General features: G+C 39.0%; 1 protein-coding gene across 3 annotated transcripts in view; it reads right to left on the bottom strand.

The window, feature by feature from the left end:
- SGMS2 (sphingomyelin synthase 2) overlaps positions 1-17,117 on the bottom strand; it is a 90,520-nt gene that overhangs the window by 62,748 nt on the left and 10,655 nt on the right. Inside the window, 1 exon segment of one of the 3 annotated variants that reach the window (NM_001280493.1) lies at positions 14,457-14,611. The exons of the other annotated variants lie outside the window; for them this stretch is intronic. The gene's annotated coding sequence lies outside the window, so the exon portion shown is untranslated. 3 annotated transcript variants of the gene reach the window in all.

Genomic DNA, 17,117 nt, shown 5'->3' with positions numbered 1-17,117 from the left:
GCTAACACGGTGAAACCCCGTCTCTACTAAAAAGACAAAAAAAAAAAATTAGCTGGGTGTAAGTGATGGCAGGCACCTGTAGTCCCAGCTACTCGGGAGGCTGAGGCAGGAGAATGCAGTGAACTCAGGAGGCGGACCTTGCAGCAAGCCGAGATCGCGCCACTGCAATCCAGCCTGGGCGACAAAGTGAGACTCCGTCTCAAAAAAAAAAAAAAAATTATTATGACAAGCACATTGTTTCATATCATTATGCTCTGAGGATAAAAACGGCACACCTCATTTTTCATTTTGATCAGTCTGTGTGTGGGGCAAGCAAATAAAGACATTCAGTCTGGAATCTTAAAAGTTTTCCTTTTAGCAAGATGCCATTTGTGGTGATGTACCACCAAGTAGCAAAGAGGTCAGCCTCTCCAGTTAAATATAGCCTAATTATATAGTTGATAAAAATAAAGGAAAATGTACGTATTTACTATGATTACTACTCATGCTCAAATAAAATCCTGTCTTTGAAATAGAAATGAAACCAAAAGTAAAAATAAAACAAGAAACTTAATTCAAAAATGTGAATTAAGATAGAAGCAAATTTGGGAGGGGGTTATTATAGAGAAGCTTCCCTTCTTGCTCAGGGAGAGAGGATATTTGCTGGGATGCAGAAAAACTCATCAGGATATACAGAAGTGTTATTATCAAAACTGTAAGGATCCTGTAGAATATACACCTGAGTAGGTTAACAGACTGAGCAGAATGGCTATACCTGAGTAATTTAGCCAGAGCTAAGTTTATGTTAACTATCCAGGTTAGGCAGTGCCCTTCAGCTTTCTAGCCATCCAAATCTCTCATTGACTGGATAGTAATTACTTGGACTACCTGGTTGGTAATCCATGTCCTCTAGTTTTTATTTTCCTCTCTCCTAATCTGTTGTTGTCCTTGTTCTTAAGATTTCTAAGAGGTTGCTTACTCTAGCCTCCTCTGTAGTTATCAGCGGTTTGCTTCTCTTGTGAGAAACTTGTTTGAAAGACGAATGATTTGTACTTGTCATAACTCTTACAAAGACTTCCACCAGGTGTACCATGAGCATGGCATGCACCGTAGACTTCCACACCCTGCAGGCTTCCAATATTCCTTCCAAGCAATCAGAAAGCAAGTTGCATATTAGCATATTTACATAAACCCCTATTTCGCAAAGCAAAGTTTTTTCAAGTCTTCTTTTAAGTTTTAGAGGCAGGATGACATGCAGAGAGAACAAAACGGGAGTTAAGAAATTAAATATTCAGGATGCCAAGGAGTTATTTGGTGGTGTCCATATGAAAGAGAGTATTAAAGTACCAGGAATCACTGGAGCAAGAGAAGAAGAAAGTGAAATGAGGGGTACACTCGTAGAAGGTTTTGCAACTGAATCTTGAGCAACATAAAGGAAAATAAAGCAAAGCCCCCAGAATTTGGGAAGATGAATGCATTTGGATGAGCATCAAGGTGGAAATCAGAGGACCTGCCAGTGGAACCTCAGAAACCACCCAAGCTCTAATGGGCTGTCACAAAACGGGATGGTGATGCTGACCACGTAAATAGGTCAGCCACATGCTTTTACCTCAGACTTCTAAGTCATGCAAGGTCAGAGGCTACACCTCAGGTACTATAGGAAGGGAAAGTGAAAGGAGTAAATGTTACTAATGTCATTTTCAGTGATCACACCACTCTTCTTGGGCTAGGTACCCTGGATGCCCCTTGATCTCAGAATATGGCACCTTCAAGAGAAGGATGGGGTTTAGCACACAGAAAGAGAACCTCTGAGGTTTTTCCTTACCTCCATAAAGAGTCTAAAGCTTGCTATAGGAAAAAGTAAAGAATAATTCTTATCTTTCCAAAAAGGCTTAGAGATAGTAAACAATACCAGTTTTCCATCACATTTCTAAACAAACAAAAAAGTATAAGGGAAATGTAACCACATTGTCTTAGACCATTCTTGCACTGCTATAAAGAAATATCTGAGACTGGGTAATTTATAAAGAAAAGAGGTTTAATTGCAGTTCTGCAGGCTTTACAGGAAGCATGATGCTGGCATCTGCTTGCTTCTCAGGAAGCCTCAGGAAACTTATAATCATGGTGGAAGGTAAAGGAAGAGCAAGCACATCACATGGCCAGAGCAGGATCAAGAGACAGTGGGAGGAGAGATGCCATACACTTTTAAATGACCAGATCTTCTGAGAACTCACTATTGTGAGAACAGTACCAAGAAGATGATACTAAATCATTCATGAGAAATCCACCACCATGATCTAATCACCTCCCTGCAGGCCCCACATCCAATACTGGGGATTATAATTCAACATGATATTTGGGTGGGGACACACATCCAAACTATATCACACGTGTATTCTTTCCAGTGGGGATACACACACTCATTTTTCACTTTGTTTTTCATTTCAAATTTAGTACTTTGGCTAAATTGTAATAATGTAATGATAATGGAATAATGTAGTTTGTGAGCTACCGTCTAATTGAGAGCAGAGGGAAATATGATGAAAACAAGCCAAGGGCTTTCTGGGGAAAAGACCATGGGCAAAAACTATTTATTACAATTAGGAGATCTGGTTTTAATCTGGACTCTGATATTGTGATCTTTAAAAAGTCAATTGTGATCTTTAAAAAGTCACTTTAATTCTGTGGACCACAGTGAACTCAACCACAATTTGCAGTTCATCTGTACCCTCAGGACCCAGACATCTCCTAATACATAGTAAGTATTATCAAGTATTTGTTGAAGGAGAAAAATAAAGACACTGATTTAATAGTCTCTCAAATTTGTTCTGACTTTCCATTGCCGGACTGTCCAATACAACAGCTACAAGGTACATGGGGCTACTTAAGTTTTAATTTAAATTCATTAAAATTTAAAATTCAGTTCCTCAGTCACACTAGCTACATTTCAAGTATTCAATAGCCACATATGATGACTTGTGGCTACTGTACTGGACAGTGTAAAATTATAGAACATTTCATCATTGCAGTCAGTTTTGCTGGACAGGAGTGCTCTCAGACATAACTAAGGAGAAAGGCAACGCATTGTACCCTCCTGTAGACACAGCTGTCTATTCTATGAAACTTCATGAAAGGTTTACAGAGGGAACACGAGGAACTCAAGCAGAAATTAAGCATTCCCTTAGAGAACCAGTCTGTTTCTCTGCATGTTGAAAGTACTGCTTCTCAGGATAGTCTTCTCAACGAATTGTGCTGAACAACTCGACTTCCACATGTAAAAAAAAATGAATCTAGATACTAATTTATAAGATAACATAGAAGAAAATCTAAGTGACCTTAGGTTTGGCAATAGGTTGTTAGATGTAACACCAAAAGCATGAAAGAAAGAAAAAATTGGTAAGTTGGACTCCATTAAAATTAAAAACTTCTACTCTAAGAAACACTGTTAAGAAAAAGACAAGTCATTGACTAGGAGAAAGTATTTGCAAAACACACATCTGATAAAAAACATATTCTAAATATAAATAGAGCTCCTAAAACTCAACAAGAAAAATAACCTAATTAAAAGGTGGGCAAAATATCTGAACAGATGCCTCATCAAACAAGACATATAGATGACAAAAAACTATATGAAAAGATGCTCAATATCATATGCAATTAGGGATTTGCAATTTAAAACAACAATGAGCTACAACCATACACAACAGCTAAAATCCATACTAACACCACCAAATGCTGGTGAGGATGTGGAGCAACAGGAACTCTCATTCATTGCTGGTGGGAATGCAAAATAATCCACCCACACTGGTAGACAGTAAGGCAGTTTCTTATAAAACTAAACAGAGTCTTATCATGTGACAAGGCAATAGTTCTCCTTGGTATTTACTCAAATGAATTGAAAACTTCTGTCCCCACAAAAGCTGCACACAAATGTTTAAGCAACTTTATTCATAATTGCCTAAAACTGGAGACAACCTAGAGGTCCTTCAATAGGTGAATGAGTAAACAAACTATGGTACATCACATAATGCAGTATTATTATTCAGGCTAAAAAGAAATGAGCTATTTCAAACTACAAAGACATGAAGAAACATTAAATGCAAACTGCTAAATGAAAGAAGCCAATCTGAAAAGGCTATATACTGTATGATTCCAACTACATGAAATTCTAGAAAATGTAAAACTATGGAGACAGTAAAGAAATGAGTGGTTGCCAGAGGTTGAGGATTGGGGAGGAGTGAATATGCAGAACACAGACTTTTAGGGCAGTGAAACTATTCTGTATAGTACTACAATGAGAGCTACATGTCATTACACATTTTTCAAAACCCACAGATTGTACAATATAAAAAGTGAACTCTAAACTATGGACTTTGGTTAATAATATATCATATTGGCTCATTAACTGTACAAAGTGTACTACACTAATGTGGGATACTGAGGGGTAGGGGTATAGCTTATGGGAACTCAGTACTTTCTGTTCATTGTTTCTGTAAATCTGAAACTGCTTTTTAAAAAACGCCTATTAATTTACCAAAAAAGTATTTCTCAGAATTAGCTATAAACTCTTAGTATTATCTAAGACAACAATAATCTGTTTTCACAAAGTAAAACAAGAAATACTCCAATTACGTGGTTTAAGATGCAACGCAACACCCAAACATTAGTCAAAAACAGCTTTCCTTTAAAGTTCATATGGAACCAAAAAACAGCCCGCATTGCCAAGTCAATCCTAAGCCAAAAGAACAAAGCTGGAGGCATCACGCTACCTGACTTCAAACTATACTACAAGGCTACAGTAACCAAAACAGCAAGGTACTGGTACCAAAACAGAGATATAGATCAATGGAACAGAACAGAGCCCTCAGAAATAACGCCGCATATCTACGACTACCTGATATTTGACAAACCTGAGAAAAACAAGCAATGGGGAAAGGATTCCCTATTTAATAAATGGTGCTGGGAAAACTGGCTAGCCATAAGTAGAAAGCTGAAACTGGATCCCTTCCTTACACCTTATACAAAAATCAATTCAAGATGGATTAAAGACTTAAATGTTAGACCTAAAACCATAAAAACCCTAGAAGAAAACCTAGGCATTACCATTCAGGACATAGGCATGGGCAAGGACTTCATGTCTAAAACACCAAAAGCAATGGCAACAAAAGCCAAAATTGACAAATGGGATCTAATTAAACTAAAGAGCTTCTGCACAGCAAAAGAAATGACCATCGGAGTGAACAGGCAACCTACAAAATGGGTGAAAATTTTCGCAATCTACTCATCTGACAAAGGGCTAATATCCAGAATCTACAATGAGCTCAAACAAATTTACAAGAAAAAAACAAACAACCCCATCAAAATGTGGGCAAAGGATATGAACAGACACTTCTCAAAAGAAGACATTTATGCAGCCAAAAGACACATGAAAAAATGCTCATCATCACTGGCCATCAGAGAAATGCAAATCAAAACCACAATGAGATACCATCTCACACCAGTTAGAATGGCGATCATTAAAAAGTCAGGAAACAACAGGTGCTGGAGAGGATGTGGAGAAATAGGAACACTTTTACACTGTTGGTGGGACTGTAAACTAGTTCAACCCTTGTGGAAGACAGTGTGGCGATTCCTCAGGGATCTAGAACTAGAAATACCATTGGACCCAGCCATCCCATTACTGGGTATATACCCAAAGGACTATAAATCATGCTGCTATAAAGACACATGCACACGTATGTTGATTGCGGCACTATTCACAATAGCAAAGACTTGGAACCAACCCAAATGTCCAACAATGATAGACTGGATTAAGAAAATGTGGCACATATACACCATGGAATACTATGCAGCCATAAAAAATGATGAGTTCATGTCCTTTGTAGGGACATGGATAAAATTGGAAATCATCATTCTCAGTAAACTATCGCAAGGACAAAAAACCAAACACTGCATGTTCTCACTCATAGATGGGAATTGAACAATGAGAACACATGGACACAGGAAGGGGAACATCACACTCTGGGGACTGTTGTGGGGTGGGGGGAGGGGGGAGGGTTAGCATTAGGAGATATACCTAATGCTAAATGACAAGTTAATGGGTGCAGCACACCAGCATGGCACATGTATACATATGTAACTAACCTGCACATTGTGCACATGTACCCTAAAACTTAAAGTACAATTATAATAAAAAAAAAAACAGCTTTCCGCACCCCTAGTTAGATCCTTTAAGAATAATGACAATTTGCTCAAATACAATCACTGATCTAAATTTACCTTATAATTCGAAAGCACTTAAGCCTTCTAAAAGTAAAGAGCATTCTAAATGCAGCTTAATGTTGATGAAACAACATTTGTGGTCAGGGCAGCATTCCATTTGGTGGTATAACATTTAGATCTGTAACTCCATTGCTGCCTCCTATAGCTTTCGTATTCAACATACATATTCATGAAAGGGAAGCTTTATATAACAAATGGCAGGACACGCCTTATCCCTCATTCAGCGTGCAACACAAGCACATGTAGGGAAGCTTAGCACAAATCCTTAATGTGCATCTGCAAAATTGTACCCTGACAAAACAATGCCTAAGAGAAGACTTGCTTTACTTCCAAAATGACATCTTTTCAGACATCCCTTAAGAACATACTTTTAGCCCAAGATTCACTTTAATAATGCCCCTAATTAAAGGGTTTAGTAGCTGCTTGTCTCAAGGAACCATACTACAAGCCAAGTTTCTCTTGTTTAAAACCTTTTCTCAAGGGGAGACAGCTATCCTATACTTTATTTGGTTTGTGAGTCCCATTAGGCTCACAATAGTGAAGCACCCTTGAGGACCAGCTGATTATGTTGAGAATGTTGGGGTACAAACCACACACAACAGAGGAAGGTGCAGAGCACACCTCACAATGCTTCTCAGTAACCCTGTTTTCACTAAATGGCCACATGCTCCTCTTCCTTTCAGATCATGGGCTCCTTTACTACTCCTGCAACATATGATGATCACTCTTTCTTGTTTCCTGCTTCCAGTACCAAATCCAGACTGTTCTCAGAGCCTTGGAGAAGGAAGGTTCTGCTAATCCAGGCCTCAGATGCCTCTTGCAGGATGCTACAACATCATCCTGTGGCCCAAAAGACTCCATCTCTAGGGAGTTCTATAACTTTCTGCTCCCTGGCCTGGGGCATTCAGCCTAGCCTCTTGTCTCATTTTTTCCTGATTAGTTTCCCTTCCTGGCTCAGCAAAACTGCTCTTGCATGTATGGGCTCTGGCTTGCCCCTGACTTGAGGGGACAGGGAAGAAGACTTCCAAGCCTCTTTTCTAGGAGAGCTACAATCATCTGCCACAGCTTGTATTAACTCTCTCCCCAGTTTAAGAGAGAACAAATGGTCCAGTCTCCATTAGGAACTAAGACAGATCAAAGGCTACACTGATCAGCACCTGAAAGAAAATTAATCTGCATTTGACTATACCTGGTTAAATCCCATTTACACATGAGCTCTTTGAAGAGATGGACTGTCATTTCATTGGTTCATTTTAGAATCTAAAATTGGTTCATTTTAGAATCTAAAATTCAGTCTTAATGAGAATAGATACTTTTTTTTGGAGACAGGTTCTTGTTCTGTTGCTCAGGCTGGAGAGCGGTGGTGCAATCACGGCTCACTGCAGCCTTGACCTCCTGAGCTCAGGTGATCCTCCCACCTCAGACTCTCCAGTAGAGTAGCTGGGACCACCGGTGTGCACCTCCATGCTGCACAGACTATTTTGTACAGACTATCTTTCCTTACATTGCCCAGGCTGGTCTCGAATTCCTGGGCTCATGTGATCTTTCAGCCTCAGCCTCCCAAAGTGCTGGGGTTACAGGTGTGAGCCACCATGTCCATCCGACACTTTTTTTTTAAACACTCCTAGACACTTTAGTTACATGCCCACCCAACCTGGCCAAATGCAAAATGATTTTTAAAAGAGCATTTTTTTTTTTTTTTTTGAGATAAGAGTCTCACTCTGTCACCCAGGCTGGAGTGCAGTGGCCCAATCTCAGCTCACTGCAACCTCCACCTCCCAGGTTCAAGTGATTCTCCTGCTTCAGCCTCCCAAGTAGCTGGGACTACAGGTGCCCACCTCCATGCCCGGCTAACTTTTTTTGTATTTTTAGTAGAGACTGGGTTTCACTATGTTGGCCAGGCTAGTCTTGAACTCCTGACCTCATGATCCGCCTGTCTTGGCCTTCCGAAGTGCTGGGATTATAGGCGTGAGCCACCATGCCCGGCAAAAAGAGGTATTTTAATCACCTCTTGAAACTACTCATCGATCAAGAATATACAGTTAACATGAAGCATATCTACAAATAAGATTCTACCATAAGACAGAAAACTGACTGCAGAAATAACAGCCAGGTCCCCAAAAATAATTTTCTGCCATTTTCAAAATTCCATGTAAGTTTTATACTGTGATTTTAAATGAAAACATCTCAATTTCAAACAAACTTTTGGTGTTTTCTGTGAATTACATCTAGAATTCAATGGGCTCTGCCTTGCTTCTGACTTGAGGGGACAGAGAAGAAGACATCCAAGCCTTCTTGGAACCTGGTTGGTCACACTGAATGCCCTTCATAACACAGCACTCTGTTGCACAATAAATTTATTCTTCAGTCCTAACCCAAAGGATGTGAGATCTTTGAGCCTTTTCAGGTGAAAGCACCCAGAGGATGGAGGTTGACCTGAGCACTCCAGGCCTCAGAGCTCCTCCTCCAGTCTCTGTTGCCATGACACTCAGCTTATTCGGCTTCTCTTTGTTGACAAGCACATCCATGGCAATTCACAGCTGACACCACACATCTTCCACTACTTCTGCTTCCAAATTCCATATTAAGAAACTATTAGGAACATTTGTGCTTTATAAACATTTAATAATTTGTTAAATTCAGGATAAGTTTAAAGTCACAATCCACATTCTCTTTAGAATATAATCAATTCTCATATAAATAAGTAAAAGCATTTTTGAGGACAAATGATTCAAATTACGCATTTTGTCAATATTTAAGTTGAAGGGATCAAAGAATTCTCAGAATGCCAGAATAGCTAATTACTTGTATAAAAAAGTGAAGAGGAAGTTTTCATTAAAAAAAAAAAACAAAACAGTGAGTCTATACCCAACCCTAAGATTGTTTCACAAATAACATTTCAGAAGGTTCAAGCACACCATTTAAAAACAAACTGAAGGTCTTGTTTTATTTAGTGATGATGGCAAAATAGGGCCATCTCAAAGTAGGGGCTCAGTTGCTTGTGCAAATGGGGCAAAAAGAACAGAAATGAAATGTAGCGACTAATATCATATATTGCCTTTCCTACTAAACCATTTAGAAGGAACTTTTATAAATCACATCCTTTCTGAATGTAGTTTCATAATTTTCCTGCCCCTACTAAAGGGAATTTGCTTGTTAAGAAGGAAAACAAAACAAAAAGATTAAAAGGGGGAAAATCAGCTCGGATTACACCACAGGATTTAAAGAGTTGAAAAAAAAGTAAGATCTATCTGGCACTAGTGGCTGATGAAACAATAAAAGGATGTAATGCCTTTAAAATGTTGAAGTCTGATAGAATGAGCCTACCTCAAAAATTCTTTGAGGCACTCATGGGAATTACACGACAGGTCATTAAGTCGTGTACACCTTACTCTAGTTTCCATGACTGTCTACCAGACAACTAGAACTAGTTTGATCTAAATGTCTCACTCACACACATCTTGATATAATTTAGATGTTCATCCCCTCCAAATCTCATGTTGAAATGTAATCCCCAGTGTTGGAGGTAGAACCTGGCAGATCCCTCATGAATTGGTTCGGCACCATCCCCTTGGTGATAAGTTCTCACTCTGAGTTCACATGAGATCTGGTTGTTTAAAAGTGTGTGGCACCTCGCTCCTCTCTCTCTTGCTCCCGCTCTAGCCATGTGAGACTCCTGCTCCCCTTCACCTTCTGCCATGATTGTAAGCTTCCTGAGGCCCTCACCAGAAGCAGATGTTGGCATTACACTTCTTGTACTGTCTGCAGAACAGTGAGCCAATTAAAGCCTCTTTTTGAAATAATTTAGCCAGCCTCAGGTATTTCTTTATGGCAATGCAAGAACAGCCTACTACACACCTTAACACACAGACACAGATACAGAGCAGAAGATACAGACTACAGCTTTCTTACCTAATTTCAAATATATTCCCTACTTTCTTCGCAACCTAATATGTATTACATGACTACCCTTAATAAGCCATCTAAGAACTTTCAAGCTCTACTTCCAACATCTTTATTCTGCTTCTCCCAACCTCATAGAATATTAAAAAAAATTTTTTTAAAGGTCAGGCATAGTGATTCATGCCTGTAAGTTCCAGCATTTTGAGAGGCCAAGGCAGGAGGATTGCTTGAGCCCAGGAGTTCAAGACCAGCCTGGGCAACAGTGCAAGACCCTATCTCTACAAAAAAAATTGAAAAGTTTAGCTGAACATGGTGGCATGCACGGTAGTCCCAGTTACTTGGGAGGCTGAGGTGGGAGGATCATTTGAGCTGCAGTGAGCTGTGATTGCACCACAGTACTCCAGCCTAGGCAACATAGTGAGACCCTGTCTCTTAAAAAAAAGGCCATAAGTATATACACCTACAATGTACCCATAAAAAATAAAAAATTTTTAAAAAGTACCATGATAAGTAGCATCTATTATTACAGCTTTCCCAACTAGTGTTGGTCTCTACTTCAAGGGACTTAAAGTTCAACTGAAGATCCAAGGACAATTTCTGACTGCTTCAAAATGAGCCCTACTACTAGACCATGCATTCTCAACAAGGGCAAAGATTGGTGCTTGAAAAGCATATTAAAAAAAAAAAAGGTTTGTAGTCTTCCAAAGGCATTAAAATTTCACAGGGGAAAAAGAGTGGCTAGAAAAAACTTGCCTAAAAGGTGCCTTCAGGGGTTAATAATGAAAAAAAGATGGGGAAACTCTGCAAGAGGAACCCAGAAGGGCCTCATGTTTGGTAATAGTTGGTTCAATTACCCTGAACAAATTACTTAATGAGTCTCACCTTGATACACCACCAACTTCATAGAGTTTTGGTTTGGGTTAACAGCTACACATGGCCAGCAGCTTCGCAACTTTAATATTCCTTCCTAAAAGGGGCCTTTTACTAATCACTCTCTAAAGTGGGTCTCTCTTCTTATTTTCCCAGCACCATTGGTCCTTTTCCATAACTTGTAATTATATGCCTATTTCCTTGTTTTAATTGGGTGTCTCCCACACTAGGTGGTAGGCTCCATGATGGTAGGGACCACATCTATTTTGTTTACAACAGTACACTCAGCCTGGCACAAAATATGTGCTTGCTTGGTTGTCACCAAGCTCTTACCTTCACCAACCTTGATTCTGCTGACATGTTGAAGAGTGCAACAGGACTCTTTTCTAGAGATTAACCCTGAAAGATGGCCTCCAATACTAGTAATTCACTAACTCTTACTCACTTTTACAATCACTTCAAGATCCCATTGGCCCTAGAGCATAACCTGCCCAAAAATTTCTCCAGGATCTTTCATTAAATTATAAAAATTTTAGTATGATTTTCAGAGTTTTTACAATAATATACTTGATATTAAGAGGAAGGTGTTAGGGAAAGAATGTGAATATTTTTAAATGCAAGATTGCATATCAACATGGAACTTTTTACCTCTTACTGTGTCCAAGTTTTAAAAGATCTTTCCTTTCCTATTTCCTATTCACTCCAGTGGCTGTTAGTCTACCCTTGGGTATATCAATAACTGAGCTGCTAATAGAGAGATGAGGCTATGAACAGTCTAGGAGAAGAAATCTATTGTGAACATGAGGTGAAAATGTATATGGAGGAGGGAATCAAACTTGAGATACGATCTTTTCAAATCACAACAGCTAATATTTGTACAACACTGACCACCCAAAAACAGCCCTCGCCCAGTTAGGAGGAGCCAAGTCAGGCACTATTACAGTGCAGTGAATCTTAGTGAAAACATAACATGAGGAAATCAGAGTTCTATCAAGAAAAGTTCTTTTGACTCACTTACAACAGTAACAATATATATCTTTCTGCAGTTTCAAGACATTGGGGCAAGATTCTACAAGTTTAGTTGAAAAAAGTGAAAAATTACATATGTATGTGCATATGTGTATAAAAGTTATGTGGATTAAAACAGGATATATGAAATACTTCACTCCTTCAGTTTTCTATTAAACGTAGTCTTTAAGTAGGGTGACCATATAATTTAACATCCAAACCTGGCCAGTTGTGACAGTGAAAGACAGCCTTACTAATGAATAAGTACACTAGGACAATAGGTATATACCATGACTAGCGTGAACCAGGACACACAATCACCTTAATTATTATAGAATAAAGGCCATGGGAAGCTGCAAGAGTTCAAGAAATAGAAATCAGATGGAACAATATACAAAAATGTGTCTCCCTCTAGTAAAGTTTTAAAAAGCTTTTAAAAATAAATTTTAAAAGATCATTTCAAGAAAATATTCTGTCTATATGGGGAATTTATGTTCAAGGGACTTAATGAACAGCAAAGTATTAAAATAGGGTATTAATCTCAAATAAGATCAGAATCTTAATATTTTCTTTAATTAAGAAATTCAATCCCTTCTAAAAACACAAGCAAATCCTATATAGCCATTTATATACCACGGTCTCCAGTAACATTAATTATTTTTGTTACTAGGAAACATTTGCACAAAAACAAGATTTATAACCTCCTCTTGCTTCTACCCCTCCACCTAAAGGAATAATCCTCCATTAGCAATACACTTAATATCTCCACAGCAACTAGCATAATTGGGGTGTTGCAACAGGAGGATAATGAAGTGGAAAACAAACTGATAGAAGTAGGAGAGAAGGAAAAAAAAAAACAACCACTTCCATACAGCCCGGGTAGCAAAATAACTACCGCTGGGGTGGAGCAGGGGGAAGTTGTTAAAAAGAACCCTTTTGAAGTTGCCACAGTCAACTATTACCAGGCAAATAGAACCCAAACTTTCTAGGTCTCTAAGATACTTAAGTGTGCAATGGGGCAAATGAAAGTTTCAAAAATGGTAAATTGTATGAAGTAAATTCAGAGATGTCTTCACCCAAAGAACTCAGAGGTAGGGGAAAGATGGAGTTTCTGAAATAGGTAAGAAGGGAATTTCCACAGGTTTTCATATATGACTCCCAAAAAAGTACAGGGTACAAATGAAATGTCCAAGAAGAAAGGAATGGAGCTAAGCAAGCCTTCAGAATCAATCACTGGCAATTGGCTTGGTTGTGGTGGAGGAAGAGTCAGAGAGGAGAGGGAGTGATGTAATTCTGGGCAAAGATATCCTCAGTCCAGGCAAGGCAGTGGCTACAGAAGGCAGATGGTGCAGGAAGAGGTTAGCAGATTGATTGGAAAACAGGAAACCTGGGCTCTTCATTTGCTTCTGCCTAAGAGAACACAGTAGCAGATGATATAAGCAAAAAGCAGCATCCAAGAATATTCAACTCATTAATTTAGCAAACAGGTATGAAGTGGCACCATGCTAGGAAATACTTAAAAAAAAAAAAGGATAAACTCTGCTCAAGGCGCTCTGTCTAGAAGAAATACAATATAAACAGAAAACCAGATTATAATATAGTAGTGGAGTGACAAAGAAGGGCCTGCGAACTTTGGAACAAAAAGAGGACTGGTTTTGATATTGTACTAGAATTACACAAGATGCAACCATCAGGAGTAACCAGTGAAGGCTAACGAAACCCTCTGAATCATCTTTGTAACTTCCTGTAAATGCACAATTATTTCAAAAAAATTTTAATATGTAACTTCAAAAAAAAAAAAAAGAAGAAGAAGAAGAAGAAGTCCTCTAGCCCACAGGGTAAAGTGGAAAAGACAGAGAGCAGGAAAGTTTCCTGCAGGGGACGCTGGAAGTAATTCATTTGTGCTTTGAATCACTTCTCTAAAAATGCTCAACAAGATCTCAAGTATCCTCCACATTGCTAAACCCAACAAACATTGTGTTCTCATCTTACTCAACTCTTTAAGAACTTAACAAGAGAACTGATTACTCCACCCTGTCTTAAACATTTGGTTCCTGTAGCATCTGGGACATTGTTCTTTCGTTCCTCCTCATTGGTTACCCCATGGTCTCCTACTTGACCTATTAACTGTTATTCCTCAGGGCCTCTCTGCCTACAAAATATTCCCTGGTGATTCTAGACTTCCCATAACTTTATATATCACTTCTATACTGACACAACTCTGGCCCTGATCTCACCACTGAATGCAGGTCTCTGCATCACAACTGGCTATTTGACATCTGTCACCATTAGGATGACTAATGGGCAACTCTAATCAATGGCTAAACTACACCACCATTCACTACAACTCTTTACCCACAAAAAAAACTAGGAGTCATGCTTAATTTTTTCTACTGTTATGCCACATATCGTACCTGTAAGTCTCCAGTACTTTCAAACCCATCCACCATTCTCGATCTCCAACACCACCACCCTTCTCCAAGCTGCATCAATTCTCATACAGAATGCTCCCAATAGCCTCATAACCATCTCCTTGCTTCTGCTCTAACCCCCTCCTACTCCACTCTCTGCCCAGCAGCCAGAGGGATCTATTACAGATGTAAATCAGACCTCATTCTCCTTATGTCACATCACAATGCCTTCTCATGGCATTTGGAACAAGGCTCATACTCCTTACAAATCCTGCCAGCCCTACCCACCTCGGTCCTGCCTGCCTCGCCACACCCATCTCTCGCCTACTTCTGCTGCTCACAGGCTGCAGCAGATTGGCCTTCTTCCCTTTCCTGTGTAATCACGCTCTTTCCCTCCACAGGCTGTACATGCTGTTCACTCTGCTGAGTCTTTCTTATCCTTCACAACTCAGTGTAAATCTGACCTCTTCTGATGAACCTTTCCTGACTGTCCTAGGGTAGGCTGCCCCAGTCACTCTCTACTTCCTTCCAAGAACTAGTCCAAATCTCAACTTATTCATTGGTTTTACTTGCCTATCATCCTATCAATCCTGCTTTTCAACACCTTTTCCTCTCTCAACATATACAACCAATTTCCATTGGAGGAGAAACCTAGACTCCTGTTTACTGCTGAATCCCCAGAATCAAAAATGAGGTCTAGCACCTAGCAAGTGCAAAAAAAAGTGTTAAATACATTAATCAATTTCCAAAGGAATGGAGGAGGGCTTGGGACTGCGTCTCAGCAATCTGTGTCATGCAGTTATTTGATTAAGTCAATATATTTATGAAATCCAAGGCAACCTATCCTGGAAGCTTGATGAATGCAGTGGCTTCCCCAGTGGTCAGGTGAGTTTTCTGCTATGAAATCTTTCATCTGCACTGAGTTATTTTTCCCCCAGAGAACGGTACTCTCCTCTCCCTTCCCTCCCCTGCCCATCCTCTCTCCCAGTCTCTCTACTATGCCTGGGTCTTCTTACATTCTAATCATATCTGTTCCGGCCGCCAAATATTTGATATCAAGTAATGTTTTCTCTGATCTAGATTTTACAGTGGTCTTGCTTCCCAAATTGTCACAATAAGCAACTGAGGAAGAGCACAAATTAGTAATCAACATTACCCACAAAAACAAGGAAAGGATAGGGTAAAGATGATGGTGGACAAGAGGTAGACGATGAGGTGATAGATGAGGAGTTAAATGTATTGATGCACTAGAGCTAAGAGACCAGACCAGATGCAAAAGTGTATGAGTGGTCATCTTTCCCATACTCAATAATCAAATAATCTAAACATTTCATTTATAGGCCCAGGCACATTTTCTGGCATTGATATTCACAAATCGAAGGTACAGACAACCTCAGAGAGAAGTTTCACTGTAAGATTTGTTAACTCATACTTGCAGAAGACACTGGAACCAGTGTGCTGTGGCACTCACTGAGTAACTCCATGATATAATTCAGTTTTTAAAATACAATATGCCAAAGTCATTGGATGGCAACGCTTAATGAATTGTCTTCAGATTTATGTGGGATATTTTTCCTTAAGGATAAGGCTGGTTAGAGCTGCAGTGCCCAGTACAGGAGGTGCCAGCCACATGTGGCAACTGAGTGCTTGACGTGTGGCTGGTCTGAACTGAGATATCTGTAAGTGTAGAATATACATCAGATTTCAAAGGCTTGGAAAAGAATGTAAAAATTTCAAGAATTTTATATTGATTATAACTGGTAACATTACATATAATATTTTGGTATACTAGGCTAAATAAAATGTTATAAACATTATTACATCTGTTTCTTTTTGCTTTTTGTAATGTGGCTGTTCGAAAACTCAAATTACATAAATGGCTATCATGTATGGCTCATGTTATATTTCCATTGACAGTACTGGGTTCTTGGGAGATGGTTAACTCTTTAGGGATTCTGGGCACATTGGTCCGGAGTCTGCTCTTTGTAAGCTCAGAAACTAGTTCATCAAAGAGAAATAAGTTTTAGTTCATATTAACAAAAGATGCAACAGAGAACATCAATCTTTTATCAACAATTGCTGGGAGATGGAACAGATACCCTTCTGGTACTAGTGAAGCTTTCTTACTTGGCTACTTATATAGCCAAGACATCCCCATTCTGTTATGGAGATACTGGCACGACAAAGCAAACTATTAACCAAGAATTGCTTGACAAGGATAAAATGTAAGCAAATGAGTCAGAGTCTGATGTGACACTGCACCCACAGAGCCAGGGCTCAAGAAGTTTCTAAATTAGAGAAGCAAGGGCCTAGAAAAATCTCTAAAAGCATTTTAGAATACAGACCAAAACTTCCTATCCTCCCACATCGAGTTTTTATTCAAACGTGCACATTTATAAGAGGAATTCAATCCAGCTTATATGTATAGATATTTTTCTCTGAAAGTCGCAAAGTGACTCCAAATCTAAAAAGAATGCATTTAAAAGAATTACAAATATGAAAATATTCTGTCTCTATGGTTTGAGTTTCCAATTTTTTTTATACTTCTACACAAGACAATCTCTTCCCCCTAGAAACTGCAGCTAATTTTCCACCTGTATTTCATAAAAATTACCAAAATTCTACACTATTTCTGATTCCACTTTTTAAGACACAAGAAAATTC

This window comes from Pan troglodytes, chromosome 3 (genome assembly GCF_028858775.2).
Source record: "Pan troglodytes isolate AG18354 chromosome 3, NHGRI_mPanTro3-v2.0_pri, whole genome shotgun sequence".
In the NCBI taxonomy this organism is placed as follows: domain Eukaryota; kingdom Metazoa; phylum Chordata; class Mammalia; order Primates; family Hominidae; genus Pan; species Pan troglodytes.
This window is presented reverse-complemented; position numbering and strand designations above follow the sequence as displayed.